We start from the raw sequence: 18,856 nt of genomic DNA, 5'->3' as shown, positions 1-18,856 counted from the left end.
GGTACCACTCTGATTTCACCGCTATCATAGGCCCAAAATGATAATGAAACGGCAGTAGGGTTGGGCGACTGAGATATAAATAAATCTTTCATTAATTTAACATTGGTCAGAAACATTCGAGTAAGATAGTAATTTTACACTAATGATAAATTTTTATTTAGCAGGCTAGGATGCGTCTTGAACTATCATCGGTTCCTTTGACACGCGCAGGGCACTTGTAAGGGTTCTGTTGTAATGAAATCGATTTTTTTTATCAAAGATTTTCTTATTTAACATTGCACGAAGTAGATAAAGGATATCAAGATAGACGTGTCAGAGTCCTTTGCGTTGCAGACGCAGAAGCAGGGAGGATTGCTTCACTCAAAACCAAAAGAGAACTGGGTATTGGTGGAAACAGAAGGAGGTAAATCCAAACTTTGAGACTTCTTGTTTACTGCGTTAAACCTATGAACTATTCGTAATTGTAAATAGATAAAACTGCAAATATTTATTTGGGCATAAAAATGTAACAGCGTAATGATCAGCACCAGTATAGGCTGTGGAGCGGAAGCAATTGGGAGCTGCGGGAATGCAATTTGTACGGATATCTCAGGTAACAATTTTTTTACGCACAACGAGGTAGAACTGGCTCGTAAACGAGGTACCTAGTGTTAAGAAGCAGCAATAAAATGAAATAAAAGCTATACACATGAAAGCTGCCTATACACATGAAAAATGACTATAACTGCGGTAAACAAAAAAAAAAAAATAGCGGTGAACACTTACAAAGCAAGCAGGAAGCCTGTTGGAATTAATTCACCGAGCTCAGTGCCAAAAATTGTGGAAAATTAAGTAGACAGAAGCTCTATAGGACTGCTACCAGCTAATGTTTATGATCACTGTTTTTGGATTTGGTCTTCAACATTACATACGAAAACTATATCATTTGTATCATGAATTCGGCACGACTCGGCAACCTGAAGATGTTCTACGAACGAAACAGGTCGTAACACAATAAATGTTTAATAATACGTCTGAAGTGGTTTTCATTCATCATTAAGAAACTTTGAGGTTTGCTGATGACATCGTATAAGGGGCGATCAAAAAGTTTCCGTCTGAGGGCATTGCTGCAGCCTATATACAACGCTGCGCGAATCTGATGGGGTATATGTAAGCACCGACAAGTAGGCGAGGGATCATTGTGACAGTCGTGTCTTTCCGACGAACTTACTGTAAATCCGGAAATGTGAACTCTGATGACGTTATCGTGTCCAAACAGGACCAACGTTCTGTTACTCTTTTCTTGGCTGCCGAAGGCCGAACACTGGTAGACAACCACTGGAGAATGAAGAATGTGTATAGGGCAGCATGTCTGTCGAAAACCACCTGTGTGGAATGGTGCTCCAGGTTCCCTGGTGTTATTTGGTCGGCGATTCCTGTCGGACGAGGATGTGAAGCTGGCAGTTATGGGCTTCTCCACGCAGCACGACACGGTATTTACCAAACGGGTATCTTCAACCTGGTGCCTCAATGAGATGACTGCGCCTGCCGGAGTGGCCGAGCGGTTCTAGGCGCTACAGTCTGGGACCGCGCGATCACTACGGTCGCAGGTTCGAATCCTGCCTCTGGCATGGATGTGTGTGATGTCCTTAGGTTAGTTAGGTTTAAGTAGTTCTAAGTTCTAGGGGAATGATGACCTCAGCAGTTAAGTCCCATAGTGGTCAGAGCCATTTGAACCATTTGATTTGAGATGACTGCTTTAATGCTCACGGCGTTTTTGCCTGTCTAGCATATCGATTCTGGCCTATCGGCATTCGAACAGAAATATTTTGATTGCCCCTTGAAATTCTTGTCAAATTAGCAAAGGACTTCGAAGAATAGTTGAACGGAATGGGTAGTGTGTTGAAAATAGATTTTACTCGGTGGCGACTAGAGTTATGGGATAACGATATGCATAGACACAGGTGGTGGTGATGTCGCGTACATAAGGTACAAAAGGGCAGTGCATTCGAGGAGCTGTCATTTATGATTAGGTGATTCACGTGAAACCGTTTCCGACGTAATTGTGGCCCGACGGCGGGAACTGACAGACTTTGAACGCGGAATGGTAGTCGCAGCTAGACGCATGGGACATTCCATTTCCTAAATCGTTGGGGAATTCGTTACTCTGAGATCTGCAGTGTCAAATGTGTGCCGAGAATACCAAATTTCAGGTATTACCTCTCACCATGGACAACACAGGCCGGCCGGTGTGGCCGTGCGGTTCTAGGCGCTTCAGTCTGGAACCGCGTGACCGCTACGGTCGCAGGTTCGAATCCTGCCTCGCGCATGGATGTGTGTGATGTCCTTAGGTTAGTTAGGTTTAAGTAGTTCTAAGTTCTAGGGGACAGATGACCTCAGATGTTAAGTCCCATAGTGCTCAGAGCCATTTGGACCATTTTGGACAACAAAGTGGCTGGCGTCCTTCATTTAACGACTGAGAGTAGCGGCTTTTGCGTAGAGTTGTCAGTGCTAAGATACAAGCAGCACTGCGCGATGTAATTCCAGAATTCAATGTGGGGCGTATGACGAACGTATCCGTTAGCACAATGCCGCGAAATATGGCGTTAATGGGCTATGGCAGTAGACGACCGAGACGTGTACCTTTGCTAACAGCACATCACCTGCAGCACCTCTGGGCTCGTGACCATATCGGTTGGACCCTAGATGACTGGAAAACAGTGACCATCAAATGAGTCTCTATTTCAGTTGGGAAGAGCTGATGGTAGGGTTCGAGTACGGCGCACAGCCCATGAAGCCATTGACCCAAGTCATCAAGAAGGCACTGTGGAAACTGGAGGTGGCCCCATAATGGTATGAGCTGTGTTCACGTGGAATGGATTGGGTCCTCTGGTCCAACTGAACCGATGATTGACAGGAAACGTTTACGTTCGGCTACTTGGAAACTTCATGTTCCCTAACAACTATGGAATTTTTATAGATGACAACGCGCCATGTCTCCTGGCCACAGTTGTTTGCAGTTGGTTTGAAGAACATTCTGGACAATTCGAGCGAATGATTTGGCCACCCAGATCACTCGAAATTCATTCCATCGAACATTGTGAGATAGTGCGCAAACTCCTGCACCGGCAACACTTCCGCAATTTTTCGCTGCATGTTGCTGCGCTATGCTGAGCAAAAGGAGGTCCGACACGGTGTTAAGAGGTATCCTCTGCTTTTGTCACCTCAATCTAAGATGAATATCAACAAAAGTAGAACAAACCATGCGATGCTGAGGGAATTAGATTAGGAAATGAGGCACTAAAAGTAGTATATGAGTTTTGCTATTTGGGCAGCAGAATAACTGATCAATGGCGAAGTAGAGAGGATATAAAATACAACGTGGCTTCAGCAAGAAAGAAATTTGCGAAACAGACGACTTTGTTGTTATGTAACACAAATTTAAGTTTAGGAGAGAGTGGGCACTCTGAACCACGGGGCACAATGAATCAGGTAGCATAATTTCAGTATAAAGTAGTAAATTATATTTTCCTCTGTGCATATGTTGTCAGTACTGTTCTACCGACTGCTATTTGTTTCCTGCAGGATCTAGTTCCCGCCATTAGTGTTATATTGGCGATATGTTAGTTTCGCTATAGTGAAGTAATTTTTGGAGACATAGATAGACTGAATTTTGTTCAATCCTTTGTCACCAAATTTTAGAGAAAGTAAGTCGTTATAACAATAGCAATACTGTATTTTAATGATATAGATCTTCAAATATTAACAATGTTAATACATAACCTCACATGAGCTTTGTTTGAAACATGTACTGTTGGGGCACATTGAACCAAGTTCTCCCGGGGCACAATGAGCCATGGTTCATTGGCTTCGTCCTCTTATGAAGGATAAAGTTTAATTGCAACTGATACACTGGAGAAAGATTTGTTGCAAACTACGAAACATGCCAATGAAAAGGTCAACCAGAAGCTTTATGAGCAGGAATCAGATGACGACATTAGTGAGGTGCATTATGAAGAGAGCGATGCCAACGTGGATGTGTCTGGTGAATCTGAGTACAACTTTGAAGACTTGGACAAATTACCGGAAGTAGATGATTTCGTTTTGACCAAAATACCGGTTTACTATGTGGGGAAGATTTTGAAACTGAAGAATGATGCAGGAGACTATCAGTTATCATTTTTAAGAAAAAGGGAAAAACTGGGAGGGAAGTTTTATTTTCCTCAGGTAAAGGATGAAGCTTTCGTTCCAGCTAGCAACATACTTTAAGTGCTCCCACGACCTGCAAATGACGGTGTGACAAAAATCATATTTCAAATTTGGAATCAGCTTCGAGTCCATTGATGTTTGTTAATTCCAAAATAAGTTACATGATAGTGTGCCTACAGATTTAGTTATATGATTCACAAGTGGAATACATGTAAACATTATGTTTAAAGTACATTTACACTTACTTTGTATGCTAAATAGGTTTTTTCAGTGAACGTGTTTCTTCAAAGGCGAGCAGCTAAAAAACAATTGATGGCAATGTAATCATATAAGGCCATTTGATACTTGAATGATTCAACTGTAACATCTGTAAATCACAACTCTGTAATAAAATTATTGGATGCGTAAGACGGAGAAATATTTTTTATGGTTCAATGTGCCCCACTCTCCCCTATTTAAGTTTTATGAATTCCTTTCTGAAGATATTTATCTGGAATGCAATCTTGTAGGAAGTGCAACATGGACGAAAGCTGTCCTTTTTTCTGAAGACATTTGGGAGTGCAGCCTTATAGAATGTGAAACATGGACGATAAGAAATCGCAACAAGAAAAGAATACAAACTTTTGAAATGTTGTGTTACAGAATAATGCTGAAAATTACACAGCTAGATTGAGTAACTAAGGAGAAAATACTGAATCCAATTAGGGAAGAAGGAAAGTTTCGGTGAAAGTTGATTACAAGAGGGGATCAGATGATAGGACGCATACTGAGGCATTAAGGTTTTGTCAGTTTGATAATGGAAAACAGAAGGGGGGGGGGGGGAGATTGCAGAGGGAGACGAAGGGATGAATCCAGTAAGCAGGTTCATATGGCTGTAGGTTGCAGTGATTATGCGGAGTCGAAGAGGCTAGCAAAGGGTAGACTATCATGGGGAACTATACCAAACCAGCCTTTGGACTTAAGACCAGAATTAAAAACAAGAAAGGCAGTGTGTAGAACCTCCCTTCGCCCTGCAGATGGCTGCGGCACATCGTGATGTGAATTCGACGAGACACGGTAAACTTATGGATGTCTTCCTGATTGACGAGTGATGTTCAGACGACCTGAAAGAACATATCGGAGAGAGCAAGTGTTCCTCAAGACACAGAGCAGTGGAGTGCAAATGTCACGTTTGGATCTATTGTTAGAGTTTTGGTACTGTCGACATCTGTATTGTTAGTTATAGTACACATTATGATCACGGTCTGAGAATAACTGAGTCGTGTTCCTAGGCCAAATTCAGCAGAACACTTGTACAAGAGAGATGAGTTTACCTTTTTGAAGTCTAACGCGTTGCATCTGGAAGGTCACAGTCAGTTTTAATTACAGTTGGATTTAGTTACAAAAACAACTTTTCGAAGACGAGAGACCTGACATTTAGCACAACGCAAAATCCAGCGCGTAAGTTTGCCAACTTTACTGCAGTTTACGTAACGCGCTATTCTGAGTCATATAGTGAGCCATCTCGTTAAATTCGACGCAAACGGCAGCATGATAAGATTAGCAGATACGACAGAGATTATCTCGGTAGTGAGGTCGGACACTTCAGCTGTCCCGATTTCATAACATTTTCTCCAAAGGCAGACAAAAAGAACAACAAAAAAGGGAAATATGTTATTTTATGAACAGAGTTGTACAGGACGGACAATACGAAGTTAAAACTAAAAGAAACCGCGTTAAGAGACACAGTAGTAATTAAGGGACTCTTATAACAATGAAATGTAGAATTTAAGATATAACGACTACGGTATTCAACTAAATAGGTGCACATGCGATACTATCTGTTGACCAAAAATCTAGACATTGCCAGGGACAAGTACATCTGATAAGTAAAATACCGAAGCCATCTTACTTCCACGAGATGAACACTCGTTGGTCCCGTGCAGGGCTCTTGACTCGGTAGGAGAGGTACTCAGCAGGTGGCTCCAGTACATGGAAGTCGACCCTGTATGCAGAGAATGTGGGAAGCTGCTTATTTCCGAAAGCTTGTCGTGAGCAAATTTTAATCGGCTGGGGGCAGGAAACAAATGTGACGGAACCAATATATTTGATGAATATTCGACTGTGGCCGTCACAAGTATCAATGAAAAGTGAATAAAACGGCTAATACCAAAAAACCATTTGGCTTTCATGCTTCATCGAAGAACGTAAACACCGAGGCACTCTGTTTAGTAGAACTGGAGGAAGTTTGGTGCTCAGTTAACCGTAGACGTCTAGCATCACATCGTTTGTGTCAAGTTTCTGCATTAGTTGCCTATTTGCGTCTTTATTGACTCAAAGGATACATCATGTACGGTTGAAGTTAGTGATGGAAAACAGTTACCTGATCAAATTAAACTTCATATTGATGATAATGTCTGACTATGACATCTAGCATCACGTACGATAGACAAATGCACTGCAGGATATACACAGTCACGTGGGGAAACTCACCCAATCATCCGACGGAACTGTGGCTGTTACGGAACGCAAGGCAAAGCTTGTAAACCACACTAGTGTCCCAACGGTATGTATAATGCGGAATGAAATGGGAAGAGAAAATGTCACCATTCGCTGTAAACAGGCATCAAGGTTTCACCACAAATTGGTACGGTTTCATCTGTGTAGCAAACGTGTACACTCTGCTTCGAATAGGTAGAGAAAATCAGGCTATAATGACACGTCCGGTTAAAATGATGTAGCAAGACTATGGACGAAACCAGCTGAGTGGCCCAGTATAGAAAGGTCGAGTGGCAAACCTGTTCCTACGTATATGGTGACGAGCTGCCAACTTCGTCTTGGTACTGTGAACGAAAAACTTGTGAGTAAGCCTCCAAGTTTTTACTTTTATTCGTATATATTCATCAGTGGTATTGCAGGCAATTACATGTTTGAGAAAACTGTAGGTTATCTTGTAAAACATACTTTTAGCTATGTTTTGAGAGGTAGAAGGTTCTGTTACAGCACACAGTAGTTGAACGTTTCTCGAATGAGTCAAAGATGGCGTTTCAGGCTATAGTGACACACCATGTGTCAGGGTAAAATGACACAGTATGTCATTTTACTCCGATGTGGACTCAGGTTCTATCCTGCGTGATCTCTGATATTAATTAGGCTATTCATTTTAATTATCTGTTTAAATTTAACAACAATAGCAGTAGGTCACTCTACAATAAAATGAATTAAACGAAACATTAAACGTGAACTAATAGACGTGCAATGACACATAAATGCAACGAATTTATTTATGCCAAATGTAAGTACGTGAATGTCCCTTTCACATGGCGGGCAATAAAGTAAGGAAATCGTCATGACAGTTTTAAGATGCGGTGCAGACGCAGCAGGCTAAAGATGCTGTTACCAGAGGCGAGATGGGATGGCTGCAGGCGTCGAAAGCATTCGGAGTTCTCCAGTCTACGCTTAGGAGACGAACTAGGAATGCGAACAAAATTTTCAATAGGAGAAGGAATTCCGCTTTATGCAAGACATCTTCCTAGTTTTGTTTTACCCAGTCATGTTTCAGCACTTTTTGTGCTATCTTCAGTGGATTTTTTTATTTTCTTACTGTAAAATAATTGTTACATATTAGCATTTAGTGAAACTTTTGGTACGTAATATTTACAACTGTGAATGAATAATTGTTGTAAAATAGTATACATCATTTTTTCATAGTTCACAGTTGAGATATGTATTAACGACCTGATGCACTATGTGTTGTTTATAACATTATGTCTAAAGTTGTAGTTACAGCTTAATTGGCAAAAGAATGGATATGTGCATTAGTTTACATACCTTACATGTTGCTATTGGATATTTATGCTGGTAGTTAGTCTGCTACATAACCTACAACTTCTCATCTACAAACAGAAAAACGTAATTTTTTATTATTATGTTTATTATGAATTTACATATGCGTAATAAACGGAATTATAAAAATAAAAAATTACAGAAAAACGTATTTTTTATTATTCTCTTTATTATGCATTTAGAAATGCATAATACACAGAGTAATAAAAATAAAAAAAATTACGTTTTACTGTTCGCGGATGAGAAGTTGTAGATTGTGTAACTCTATCTAGCTATTGTGGAGGATATAAATCCTGTAGACAGAGTGAGTGATGCAGTGGTTGAACGAATTGTATCACAGGAGCCACCAACAAAGCTCTTTCTCAGCAGTGAGACTGACTACCAGTAGCGTTCTGAAATCACCTCCTGAAGAGCGTACCACGTCAGTAGCCTGTGTGAGTAGGAGCAGAAAAGAACCGAATCCCCTATTAACAGTTATGTTATTATAGGAGAGATTTAATGGCTTTGTTACAGAAAGAAAGCTTACGAAATTTAGTTTTAGGAGCAGATGTAGAAATGAAATGACTTATACGCAAATAAATTTTTGAGATGGTGACGTTGTTGATTTGAGAAAGGTATTAAGAATATTTCTTGTGTTTGATTCGTATCATGGCACCTACTTCCTAAATTCAAGGTCACATTTTCATTAAAAAAAAATTACGTTTCACCACATTATTAGGATTTTGTATATCAATCGGTAAAAACGAAACCTTATAGGGTCACTTTGTTGTCTATCTGTCTGTCCATCCGATTGTTAAACCCATCTTCTCAGGAACGGATACACTTGTCAAGTTGAAATTTATGTCACATACTGAGGTCTATGGCCACTTGACGGTATAAAACACTAGCTTCTAAGTCAATGCAACCAAAAGATACGGCCATTTAGGTCACATATTTTAATACTCGCAAACTCACTCTTCAAAATGTATAGGGTACTTCCTGTTGGCCTAGAATCATGAAATATGACAAGGAGCGAATGTGTGTTTCACATGCAATTTGAAACGCCATATCTAGGTGCAGTAATCATTCCCACATCTCTGATGATGGACAAATTCTCAAACGCGTCATGTGAACATGAAAGTCATTCCTTCCCTTATGTTCGACTTTTATCAGTGCGACTCAGTCAGGCTGACTGGAGAACTGCTGGTTATAAGAATGGTCGCCTGCCTCCTGCTTGACTTTATGTCCATATATATTACTGAAATTACAACATTCTCTAAAGCCTTGGAAACCTGGGAATGATCTCTTGTCAGAATCAATGTCGATAATTGGCAAAAATGGTCGTGGTTCTCGATTACTGGAGTGGATAAACAGTCTACATATTTCATGTTTGTACGGAACCCTCAGTGCGGAAGTCCTACTCGCACCTTGCCAATTTTTTCCCTTATGATGTCGAATGAAATGGCCTCAGCGTTGTTAAATCGACAAAGGGGCGACGGCTTGCACCTTGATACAGATTCATATCTACCTATGCAATGCCCCCAGTCAGTGTTACTCAGGGATTTCTCACAAGTAACTTATGCTTTTAAGAATATCAAGGTAAGCTTTTCCATTCAAAGAGAGTGGAATTGTAATAAGACCTTGCACAGCATCATCAACAGTTCTATGCAGCATAAGGGCTGTTATCATCAAATTGTAACAGGGTGTTGGCTGTTTACTCCAAAGACCGAAAAAAAAGACAAAACAGTGTTAAAAACTAGGCTTTGTGTGGGGCATGTGAATAGAGTGAACGAGGGTAGTAGTTATGACAATTATGATATACGCAAAGTTGGCATAAACAAAGCAGAATGCAACTGTAACTTCATGAGTTTACAGAATGTACCGTTCAAACCTCCACGAGATAAGCTTGACATAGGAGGATGTTTCAAAAATTAAGATGACAATTTACCTGGGAAAAAGGTTTATCCAGGAAATCAGATAGATACACAGAATTACTGAGCCACTGGTGCGTATTACTTTTCCATGTAGTCACCATGGTTGTCGAAACATTTGTTCCATTGGTAAACAGATCTGCCGATTCCGCTGTAAAAGAAATCGGTATCAGTTTCCAGGAGCCATTTAACAACAGTCTCCTGAACGCCGGCTTCGGTTGTGCAGTGGCGACCGGCCAAGTGTTCCTTTAACGTTAAAAAGAGGTGCGAGATCCGAACTAAAATGAGGACGTTCCAATACTGTCCTTCGGGAAAGCTGTACCACATCACGCAATGTCCATGACCATAAGGGGTTGGCAGTTGTTGTTCAAAAGCGATCCATATCTATTCCTCTGATGCCCTTCTACAACGTTCCTTCCACAATACCTGGGAGCATTTACGGTCTCTTTTTCGATGAGGACATCAGACAAGTGCAAAAGACGGTGATCATAACCTTCTTCACAGGTAACTGTTTTTGTGACATTACATTCGCTCCGAAAACTGTGAGTTGCAGCTGGGGGCACAAAAATCTTATTACATTCGCAGGACGGTTTCAGATCCAAGAGAGACAAGTTTTCGCCTAGGGTTCAAAGCTAAGTTGAGCGCCAGGGGCGACCAAGTGCAAAATTTGTATCCAATGTATATCATAACTGGCAGCAAAAACTGACATGTGTGGAAGTAGACGACAATAAAGGCAAAAACTTTCCCATATTCATGAGTTCACGAACGAAATGTTTGCGACATAATTGGAGATATATTGTTACGAACCGCCACTGACTACAGTGACAAATATCGTCCTAGTTAGTATACACTTATTACAGATGTAAAGGTTTTTCCAAAGCTGTTTCACAGAGGAAGACTGCACTGTAGTTCCTTCTCTAGATTGTCGCACAGATGACAAAATGGTAGATATCGACAGAGGGATAGAGAAACAATTAAATTCGCTCAAAAGAGGAAAGGCCGCTGGACCTGATGGGATACCAGTTCGATTTTACACAGAGTACGCGAAGGAACTTGCCCCTCTTCTTGCAGCGGTGTACAGTAGGTCTCCAGAAGAGGGTAGCATTCCAAAAGATTGGAAAAGGGCACAGGTCATCCCAGTTTTCAAGAAGGGACGTCGAACAGATGTGCAGAACTATAGACCTATATCTCTAACGTCGATGAGTTGTAGAATTTTGGAACACGTATTATGTTCGAGTATAATGACTTTTCTGGAGACTAGAAATCTACTTTGTAGGAATCAGCATGGGTTTCGAAAAAGACGGTCGAGTGAAACCCAGCTCGCGCTATTCGTCCACGAGACTCAGAGGGACATAGACACGGGTTCCCAGGTAGATGCCGTGTTTCTTGACTTCCGCAAGGCGTTCGATACAGTTCCCCACAGTCGTTTAATGAACAAAGTAAGAGCATATGGACTATCAGACCAATTGTGTGATTGGATTGAAGAGTTCCTAGATAACAGAACGCAGCATGTCATTCTCAATGGAGAGAAGTCTTCCGAAGTAAGAGTGATTTCAGGTGTGCCGCAGGGGAGTTTCATAGGACCGTTGCTATTCACAATATACATAAATGACCTTGTGGATGACATCGGAAGTTCACTGAGGCTTTTTGCAGATGATGCTGTGGTGTATCGAGAGGTTGTAACAATGGAAAATTGTACTGAAATGCAGGAGGATCTGCAGCGAATTGACGCATGGTGCAGGGAGTGGCAATTGAGTCTCAATGTAGACAAGTGTAATGTGCTGCGAATACATAGAAAGATAGTTCCCTTATCATTTAACTACAAAATAGCAGGTCACCAACTGGAAGCAGTTAATTCCATAAATTATCTGGGAGTACGCATTAGGAATGATTTAAAATGGAATAATCATATAAAGTTGATCGTCAGTAAAACGGATGTCAGACTGAGATTCATTGGAAGAATCCTAAGGAAATGCAATCCGAAAACAAAGAAAGTAGGTTACAGTACGCTTGTTCGCCCACTGCTTGAATACTGCTCAACAGTGTGGGATCCGTACCAGATAGGATTGATAGAAGAGATATACACTCCTGGAAATGGAAAAAAGAACACATTGACACCGGTGTGTCAGACCCACCATACTTGCTCCGGACACTGCGAGAGGGCTGTACAAGCAATGATCACACGCACGGCACAGCGGACACACCAGGAACCGCAGTGTTGGCCGTCGAATGGCGCTAGCTGCGCAGCATTTGTGCATCGCCGCCGTCAGTGTCAGCCAGTTTGCCATGGCATACGGAGCTCCATCGCAGTCTTTAACACTGGTAGCATGCCGCGACAGCGTGGACGTGAACCGTATGTGCAGTTGACGGACTTTGAGCGAGGGCGTATAGTGGGCATGCGGGAGGCCGGGTGGACGTACCGCCGAATTGCTCAACACGTGGGGCGTGAGGTCTCCACAGTACATCGATGTTGTCGCCAGTGGTCGCGGAAGGTGCACGTGCCCGTCGACCTGGGACCGGACCGCAGCGACGCACGAATGCACGCCAAGACCGTAGGATCCTACGCAGTGCCGTAGGGGACCGCACCGCCACTTCCCAGCAAATTAGGGTTGCTCCTGGGGTATCGGCGAGGACCATTCGCAACCGTTTCCATGAAGCTGGGCTACGGTCCCGCACACCGTTAGGCCGTCTTCCGCTCACGCCCCAACATCGTGCAGCCCGCCTGCAGTGGTGTCGCGACAGGCGTGAATGGAGGGACGAATGGAGACGTGTCGTCTTCAGCGATGAGAGTCGCTTCTGCCTTGGTGCCAATGATGGTCGTATGCGTGTTTGGCGCCGTGCAGGTGAGCGCCACAATCAAGACTGCATACGACCGAGGCACACAGGGCCAACACCCGGCATCATGGTGTGGGGAGCGATCTCCTACACTGGCCGTACACCACTGGTGATCGTCGAGGGGACACTGAATAGTGCACGGTACATCCAAACCGTCATCGAACCCATTGTTCTACCATTCCTAGACCGGCAAGGGAACTTGCTGTTCCAACAGGACAATGCACGTCCGCATGCATCCCGTGCCACCCAACGTGCTCTAGAAGGTGTAAGTCAACTACCCTGGCCAGCAAGATCTCCGGATCTGTCCCCCATTGAGCATGTTTGGGACTGGATGAAGCGTCGTCTCACGCGGTCTGCACGTCCAGCACGAACGCTGGTCCAACTGAGGCGCCAGGTGGAAATGGCATGGCAAGCCGTTCCACAGGACTACATTCAGCATCTCTACGATCGTCTCCATGGGAGAATAGCAGCCTGCTTTGCTGCGAAAGGTGGATATACACTGTACTAGTGCCGACATTGTGCATGCTCTGTTGCCTGTGTCTATGTGCCTGTGGTTCTGTCAGTGTGATCATGTGATGTATCTGACCCCAGGAATGTGTCAATAAAGTTTCCCCTTCCTGGGACAATGAATTCACGGTGTTCTTATTTCAATTTCCAGGAGTGTAGAAGATCCAACGGAGAGCAGCGCGCTTCGTTACAGGATCATTTAATAATCGCGAAAGCGTTACGGAGATGATAGATAAACTCCAGTGGAAGACTCTGCAGGAGAGACGCTCAGTAGCTCGGTACGGGCTTTTGTTAAAGTTTCGAGAACATACCTTCACCGAAGAGTCAAGCAGTATATTGCTCCCTCCTTCGTATATCTCGCGAAGAGACCGTGAGGATAAAATCAGAGAGATTAGAGCCCACACAGAAGCATACCGACAATCTTTCTTTCCACGAACAATACGAGACTGGAATAGGAGGGAGAACTGATAAAGGTACTCAAAGTAGCCTCCGCCACACACCGTCAGGTGGCTTGCGGAGTATGGATGTAGATGTAGATGTAGATGTAAACACCTACGAATTGTGCTCAGATTTCAGCTACAGCTAATCGTAACTAGATATCAGTTTTCCGACTGGTGTGATGCGGGCCGCCACTAATTCCTCTCTTCTGCCAGCCTCTTCATCTCAGAGTAGCACTTGCAACCTACGTCCTCAGTTATGTGCTGGATGTATTCCAGTCTCTGCCTTCCTCTACAGTTCTTACCCCCTACAGCTCCCTCTAGTGCCATGGAAGTCATTCCCTGGCGTCTTAACAGATGTCCTGTCATCCTGTCCCTTGCCCTTGTCAGTGTTTTCCACATATTCCTTTCCTCTCCGATTCTGCGCAGAACCTCTTCGTTCCTTACCCTATTAGTCCACCTAATTTTCAACATCCGTCTGTAGCACTACATCTCAAATGCTTCGATTCTCTTATATTCCGGTTTTTCCACAGGCCATGTTTCACTACCATACAATGCTGTGCTCCAAACGTACATTCTTAGAAATTTCTTCCTCAAATTAAGGGCTATGTTTGATACTAATAGACTTAGTTTGGCTAGGAATTCCCTTTCTTCCAGTGATAGTCTGCTTTTGATGTCCTCCTTGCTCCGTCCCTCATTGATAATTTTACTGCCTAGCTAGTATTCCTTTACTTCTATCCCTTCTACCCTTCGCCATGAATTTTAATTCCACTCCGAACCTTTATTTTGTTTCCATCATTGCGTCTTCGATGTAAAGATTGAACAGACTACATCCCTGTCTTACACCCTTCGTCTTAGCTTTCCTGCACTTCCTATTTATTCCATTCCTCAGCCACTTGTATTTCTGTATTCCGAATTTCCATGAACATTTTTGTATTTCCTTCTTTCATCGATCAACTGAAGTATTTCTTCTGTTACCCATGGTTTCTTCGCACTTACCCTGTATGTGCCTCCGTTTTTCTATCCAAATTCTGTGACTGCTCTTTTTAGAGATGTTCATTCTTCTTCAACTGTGCTGCCTGCTGAGCTATTCCTTGTTGCTCTATCTACAGCCTTAGAGAACTTCAAGCGTATCTCGTCATTCCTTAGTACTTCCGTAGCCCACTTCTTTGCGTATTGATTCTTCCTGATATCTGCTCCTGGGTACACCTTACAACGCAGTACCTAGCTTCGGAATCTCTGTCTGACCATGATGTAATCTAACTGAAATCTTCCCGTGTCACCCGGCCTTGTCTACGTATTGGAGCCCCCTACTTTTAGAGACGGCGTGCTTGATATTTCCTCCACACAGCGATATGGAGCTCGCAACGGACAGCTAGTACTGTTTGTATAAAGCGTTTATTTTGCGTTTTGTTTACGACCTTCCACTAAGGAAGGGATTCTATTTGTGTTTATCTGCTCTGCATAGTAACTAACAGTTCTTGATAAAACTTTACGTAGTTTTCGTGTTAGATTTCTTAGTGTTTTCTTGATCGTTTGGAACAGAAAGCGCCCTAAAACCATCTTTTGTTTGTTTCGCGGCCGTTAGCCACTAGTCACCTGAATCAGCAGTTGTCTTGTGACAGCCAGAGCGACAGCACCAGCAGCAGCGAGTACTGTTTGTATAAAGCGTTTATTTTGCATTTTGTTTACGATCTTCCACTAAGGAAGGGATTCTATTTGTGTTTATCTGCTCTGCATAGTAACTAACAGTTCTTGATAAAACTTTACGTAGTTTTCGTGTTAGATTTCTTAGTGTTTTCTTGATCGTTTAGAACAGAAAGCGCCCTAAAACCGTCTTTTGTTTGTTTCGCGGCCGTTAGCCACTAGTCACCTGAATCAGCAGTTGTCTTGTGACAGCCAGAGCGACAGCACCAGCAGCAGCGAGTACTGTTTGTATAAAGCGTTTATTTTGCATTTTGTTTACGATCTTCCACTAAGGAAGGGATTCTATTTGTGTTTATCTGCTCTGCATAGTAACTAACAGTTCTTGATAAAACTTTACGTAGTTTTCGTGTTAGATTTCTTAGTGTTTTCTTGATCGTTTAGAACAGAAAGCGCCCTAAAACCGTCTTTTGTTTGTTTCGCGGCCGTTAGCCACTAGTCACCTGAATCAGCAGTTGTCTTGTGACAGCCAGAGCGACAGCACCAGCAGCAGCGAGTACTGTTTGTATAAAGCGTTTTTGTACTTATTTGCTGCGCTTAGCTTTTAAATAGTTTTTCTGGGAAAACCTAGCGTAGTTTTCGCGTCTCGTATTTCAGTGAGTGTTTCTTGATTATCAGAGTAGCTCATCAGAAGATTATCTTGGGAATTTGTCACCTTATAGAGTAGGGTAAACATAGTCATGTGTAGGGACTGTGGTTGTTGTGAGCGGACGCAAGGAGAATTGGCCACTCTTCGGGGGCAGGTGGAGGCTTTGTCTGTTAGGCTCATCGAGCTCGAGGCGCAGGCGTCGGCTCGTAGTGGCGTTGGGGCAACTGTGGTGAGACCTATGCCTACTTCGGTGGCCTTGGAATCACATGGAACCCCTGATGTCGCTGCGTCTTCCGGCAGTGAGCATCTTACCGGTCAGCCATCACTCCAGGGTGAATGGCGGACAGTGGTGGGCTCGCGCGTGCCTGGCCGAAAGGCGAAGGTGGGATCTGGCCGCGTGGCAGCTGCCTTACCCCTTTCCAACAGGTACGGGGTGCTTCCTAGTGGTGATGACATCGTTTCCGAGCCACCACAGGGTGCCTCGCCTGTTGGGCCAGTGGCCGATTCTCCGGCAAGGTCCCGACAGTCACAGAGGGCGGGCCTATTAGTTATAGGGAGCTCCAACGTTAGGCGGGTTATGGAGCCCCTCAGGAAAATAGCGGGTAGGTCGGGGAAGAATGCCAGTGTGCACTCGGTGTGCTTGCCGGGGGGTCTCGTCCGTAATGTGGAGGAGGCCCTTCCGGCAGCTATTGAACGCACTGGGTGTGACCGGCTGCAGATAGTAGCACATGTCGGAACGAATGACGCCTGCCGCTTGGGTTCTGAGGCCATCCTTGGTTCCTTCCGGCGGCTGGCTGATTTGGTGAAGACAACCAGCATCGCACGCGGAGTGCAAGCTGAGCTTAATATCTGCAGCATAGTGCCCAGAGTCGATCGCGGTCCTCTGGTTTGGAGCCGTGTGGAGGGTCTAAACCAGAGGCTCAGACGACTCTGCGACTATAATGGTTGCAAATTCATCGACCTCCGTTATTGGGTGGAGAACTGTAGGGCCCCCCTAGACAGGTCAGGCGTGCACTACACACCGGAAGCAGTTACTAGGGTAGCAGAGTACGTGTGGCGTGCACACGGGGGTTTTTTAGGTTAGAGGGACCCCCCCTTGGGCGAAACGATAAAATACCTGACGGCTTACCAGAGAGGGCATTATCATCGTTGATAAAGAATGTCCGTCCTCGGAGACCAAAAACAGGAAAAGTTAACGTAATATTGGTAAACTGCAGGAGTATCCAGGGCAAGGTTCCTGAATTAGTATCTCTTATTGAAGGAAATAGTGCGCATATAGTATTAGGAACGGAAAGTTGGTTAAAACCGGAAGTGAACAGTAACGAAATCCTAGACACAGAATGGAATATATACCGCAAGGATAGGATAAACGCCAATGGTGGAGGAGTATTTATAGCAGTAAAGAATTCAATAATATCCAGTGAAGTTATTAGCGAATGCGAATGTGAAATAATCTGGGTTAAGTTAAGTATCAAAGGTGGGTCAGATATGATAGTCGGATGCTTCTATAGACCACCTGCATCAGCAACCGTAGTAGTTGAGCGCCTCAGAGAGAACCTGCAGAACGTCGTGAAGAAGTTTCGTGATCATACTATTGTAATAGGGGGAGACTTCAATCTACCAGGTATAGAATGGGATAGTCACACAATCAGAACTGGAGCCAGGGACAGAGACTCTTGTGACATTATCCTGACTGCCTTGTCCGAGAATTACTTCGAGCAAATAGTTAGAGAACCAACTCGTGAAGCTAACGTTTTAGACCTCATAGCAACAAATAGACCGGAACTTTTCGACTCCGTGAATGTAGAAGAGGGTATCAGTGATCATAAGTCAGTGGTTGCATCAATGACTACAAGTGTAATAAGAAATGCCAAGAAAGGAAGGAAAATATATTTGCTTAACAAGAGTGATAGGGCACAAATCGCAGAATATCTGAGTGACCACCATCAAACGTTCATTTCTGAGGAAGAGGATGTGGAACAAAAATGGAAAAAATTCAGAAACATCGTCCAGTACGCCTTAGATAAGTTCGTACCGACTAAGGTCCAAAGCGAGGGGAAAGATCCACCGTGGTATAACAATCATGTACGAAAGGTACTACGGAAACAAAGAAAGCTTCATCATAGGTTTAAGAGTAGTCGAATCATAGCTGATAAGGAAAAGCTGAACGAAGCGAAAAAGAGCGTAAAGAGAGCAATGAGAGAAGCATTCAACGAATTCGAACATAAAACATTGGCAAACAATCTAAACAAGAACCCTAAAAAGTTTTGGTCATATGTAAAATCGGTAAGCGGATCTAAATCCCCTATTCAGTCACTCGTTGACCACGATGGCACCGAAACAGAGGACGACCGAAGAAAGGCAGAAATACTGAATTCAGTGTTCCGAAACTGTTTCACTGCGGAAAATCGTAACACGGTCCCTGACTTCAGCCGTCGCACGGACGCCAAAATGGAAAATATTGAAATAAATGATATCGGAATTGAAAAACAACTGCTATCACTTAGTAGCGGAAAAGCATCCGGACCAGACGAGATACCCTTAAGATTCTACAGTGATTATGCTAAAGAACTTGCCCCCTTTCTATCAGCAATTTATCTTCGATCGCTGGAAGAACGTAAAGTACCTAGCGACTGGAAGAAAGCGCAGGTCGTTCCTATTTTCAAGAAGGGTCATAAATCAGATGCGAATAATTATAGGCCTATTTCGCTTACGTCAATCTGTTGTAGAATAATGGAACATGTTTTGTGTTCTCGTATTATGACGTTCTTAGATAATACAAATCTCCTTCATCATAACCAACATGGATTCCGCAAACAGAGATCATGTGAAACTCAGCTCGCCCTATTTGCCCAAGAAAT

Source organism: Schistocerca serialis, chromosome 1 (genome assembly GCF_023864345.2).
Source record: "Schistocerca serialis cubense isolate TAMUIC-IGC-003099 chromosome 1, iqSchSeri2.2, whole genome shotgun sequence".
NCBI lineage: Eukaryota > Metazoa > Arthropoda > Insecta > Orthoptera > Acrididae > Schistocerca > Schistocerca serialis.
Note: the sequence above shows the minus strand (reverse complement) of the source record.